We start from the raw sequence: 4,404 nt of genomic DNA on the forward strand, positions 1-4,404 counted from the left end.
ATTTCTTGTATGGTAGTTTTGTTATTTGGTATGAACGTATAACATTCAGTCCTGGTGATGGCACAGGTTCCCCCTTGTGAGACAAGGAGGTAATCTAGTGCGGCACGACTTTGAAAGGTCTTCCTTCGTATGGCAGTCACTTCTTTTGTGAGTCGGGACATGCCTCTTGCAGTAGAGTTTGCAAGATCTTCGACAGCATGAGAGAGGTCTTTTATTTGGTCGAGTGATGCCATAACTCCGTAGCTTGGAATGAGGGTTCCAAGGGTGAGGGGGTTAGGAGTGTTGCGGGAATAACAGTTGGGGTTAAGTTGGTTGCAGGATAACTGTCTGATTTGGGGAGGGTTGGTGTTCATTGGTGGAGTTATAGTGCAAGATGTGGTGGGTGTCGCAGGATACGTGTTTGTCAGGGATTGTGTCATCTGGGAGATAGTTGGTTTTCTGTTCTCTGAAGTCTGTAGATTCCACTGTTCAATCCGCTTGGTCGTGTTCTAGGTGGCTGGAGATGTATATCCATTTGTGGGCTCCGGTGTCGGGGTTATTCTTCGGCAAAAAGGGGTCCTTTTGTAATCCTAATGGTGATGGGGAGGAGGTCCATAAGGTGAGGAGGGTTCTTGTCGGCTTCTGGTGCATGGTGGAGCAGGTCTCTCCTTGCAATGGGAGGCGTGAATCCAGGTGGAACGGCCCTCACACTTCACAGCGGTGTTGGTGGTGAGCACGACGTGTTGTGGCTTGGATCAGCAGGGTTTCAGGGTGGTCTTCCTCTGGAACTCTCTGATGTAGACCCAGTCCCCTGGTTGGATGTTGTTGCAAGGTTCGTCGCTAGGAGACTGGACAGCTTTCACTTGTCTGTGGACGTACTTCAGCAACAGCAGTTAGGCAACAGCAAATTTATCTTGCAGATGGTGTAGATCTTGATGCATTGTAGTTTTTCTGACAATTGTTGATGCATGGACAAGTCATGAGACATGTAAGTTAGTCATGTTAGTCATAGGGAAAGGTGTGGGAGCCACAATGCGGCAGTCATTGTGGATCCACAGGTTTACATATTTACATCCATGAGAAAGCCAAAACCTATGATTCTTCACATCAGCAGTCTTCTTGCAAAAGAACCACATTATTAGGAAAACAAGGTTGTTAGCGGGTGTGGGAGAAATAGAACTTTGACAGGCGCTTTGGCCGCATGGTCGGCCAAACACCTTTTGCCCACAGTGTACGATCCTGTAAACATGTAAACATTCAAAATCGTCTTTAATCTATGTAATTTGTATTACATACCTTAGGCTAGGTGACAAGCCTTCATCAGTATGAATGACTCAGCTACTTGGGCGGAGCTTGAGGATGGCAGGGTGACACTTTCAATAATTAGCACAAATTACATACCCTGTCTATGGCACTCCATTGTCTCTAAGTTATCAGTGTAGGTACTAGAGTTCGAAAGGAAGACTTAATTAATTAAATTTGTTTGCCAAGTTTTCTTTGAGTGAACTTACAGAGTACTTGCCTTTGACACACTTAAGTATTCAAATGTATATTCTACTTTACGTCAACATACTGTTGTATTGTTACAGGAAATTGACAGAACCTAATGACTCTGATGCAGCTGACCGAATGTTTTGATTCACTGTAGAATCTGAAAGTTTTGTAGAATGTGATACAAAGACTGTAGAAATGGCTATAAAACAACTGATTTCAACAAAAGGCAGTCATCTCTCGAATTAGACAAACATCTAATACCTCGACATGCTTTCTAGAGTTGGATGGCAAATTTTGTAGATAGTGATGTATTTGTTAAACGCTGCAAACATTTAAAGCTAATGGAATCTTAGTTCATTTAAGTTCCAAGTAGACTTGAAGCATCTTCTGCCTCATCTCTATCGGATATAGCCATCGTTAGGGCAGTGCCAGGTTCAAACTGAGTTGTTCAAACATGCAGCAACATAACATGACTGATAGTGTAGAAGTTAATTGTGATTGCTTTGTTTTTTTGTTAGTTTGATGCAGCAATGAACACATTGTATGATCTATCACATTTTAGAAAACAAGACGAGTCATTCATTGACTAAAAGGTTCTACTTCAAAGTAAGAGTTCTTCATAAAGCTGCAGCAGAGTCAAAGGCACACTGTCTTTTGTAAACGTCAGAAGTTTCTGAAACAACAATGTTAAAGCAAAGCAAAGATACTGGAAAATATACTCAAGTACAGTGTTGAAATACATGTACTCTTTTACTGTCCACCAAGAAGTGGGTCCATGACTCTGAGTAGGGGAGCTTAGGTCATCAGATTTGAAAGTTGCAAGTGTGATTCCAATTATCTTACAAGGCAGAAGTTGGGTTTCTACTAAATATAAGTGACAGGTTTGTAAAATGAGTTTGAATCCATGGGTGTGAACATAGTATGTCGATTTTCCAGGAAAGGTTGGTTATAGTCAGGATTGGGGTGAGAGCACGTTGAGGGTTTTCACACAACTGTTGCAGGTGAACTCCATTGACCATTTCCTAAAACAAAAGTTTTCATCTGTAACCTATCACTGTGCCTGTGTCACAGAGTCAGAGGGAGAGGCTAAAGAGAAGTTATTATAGGTGAATGTAGCAGATATACAACTAAACTGAAAATGTGCTCTGTAGAGGTTACTTACAGGGCAAGTTGAATCTTCTCCCTTCTTGAAAGGGATACTGTGTAGTCTTTTGGAAATGATGCATTACTTTGGTAATATCTGTGTTGGCTCATAAGTCCTAATCAAGTTGGAGTCATTAGTGAATGAGGTTAATTTTCAGCAAATTAAACTCTAGCCATCACAGATATTGAGTATTTGCAAATCACACGGATAATCTAGTAAAGAAATTTTACCATAATTTTGTATATCATATTTAAATCAAACAGCCCTACCCATACTGTAAACATAACTACATGATATAATTCTTAATCTAACCATTAAATTCTTAATTTAATTTAACACTTTTTGCTCTTTTTCAAGTAGCAGCATGTGGGAATGAATCAATCAATCAATTTTATTTGCACCGGTTACAGTACTAATCTTTTAAACAAGATCCAATATCACATTAGAGAAACAAGCTCTATTGCAAATCTCAGACAGATGTACAAACTCTAAGGCCAAGGACGTACCTGTGACTATTGATCTCACTCCCTATGTCACATATTTACTCAGTTTAGGTCCTTGTTATAGTGACTATATAACTGTTTGTGCTTCGCTGATGTTTAGTTTCTGTGATTGTCTCTGTTCAATTCGTATTGTACTGTGTTTTATAGTCTATGGGTTGTTTAAAATACCTTTAACTGATACCTAGTTTAATGTTTCCATCTTAAACTGAGTCTTGCATGGAGGTGCCAGAGACAGGGTGGGTTTGATTTACCTTTCCAATTTGGTAGCTGTAAATCAGCCATTTCTCACCACAATGGAAGGAATTTCCAAAGCCTTTATCCCAGGAGGGTGGCTTTTCCAAGGTGTGAAGTTCCATAGGACTCCTCTGCCATTGTCTTTGCTCCGCCTGTTTAGAGAGACACTTGAAACAGAACTATTAACATATGGATCATTGGAGGCTTTGTCTTTCTGCTCAGAACGCCTCTTTCTCCATGTTAAACTTAAAACAAAAGACAACACAAATGACAGATTCCACAAATATAACAAAGACACACATGAAAAGATCGATCACAATAAACCTCCAAATAACAAACATCAACACAAGACAAAGCTTGATTTTTGATTTAGGTTTGTTTTTGGTGCTTCCGGAAGACTTATCCCAATACAATTCTTCGTCCTAATTTATTTCTTTTATTCTTTTTTTTNAGTCTATGGGTTGTTTAAAATACCTTTAACTGATACCTAGTTTAATGTTTCCATCTTAAACTGAGTCTTGCATGGAGGTGCCAGAGACAGGGTGGGTTTGATTTACCTTTCCAATTTGGTAGCTGTAAATCAGCCATTTCTCACCACAATGGAAGGAATTTCCAAAGCCTTTATCCCAGGAGGGTGGCTTTTTCCAAGGTGTGAAGTTCCATAGGACTCCTATGCCATTGTCTTTGCTCCGCCTGTTTAGAGAGACACTTGAAACAGAACTATTAACATATGGATCATTTTAGGCTTTGTCTTTCTGCTCCGAACACCTCTTTCTTCATGTTAAACTTAAAAGCGAAAGACACCACAAATGACAGATTCCACAAATATAACAAAGACACACATGAAAAGATCGATCACAATAAACCTCAAATAACAAACATCAACACAAGTCAAAGTTTGATCTTTGATTTAGGTTTGTTTTTTTTTTTTTGTGCTTCCGGAAGACTTATCCCAATACAATTCTTCGTCCTAATTTATTTCTTTTATTCTTTTTATTCGTTCTTTGTTGAAAACTGTCAGGCCGAGACTCAAAGCAGGACTCAGATGCA

The sequence above is a fragment of the Seriola dumerili genome, unplaced genomic scaffold (genome assembly GCF_002260705.1).
Source record: "Seriola dumerili isolate Sdu_G_001 unplaced genomic scaffold, Sdu_1.0 BDQW01002310.1, whole genome shotgun sequence".
Lineage (NCBI taxonomy): Eukaryota > Metazoa > Chordata > Actinopteri > Carangiformes > Carangidae > Seriola > Seriola dumerili.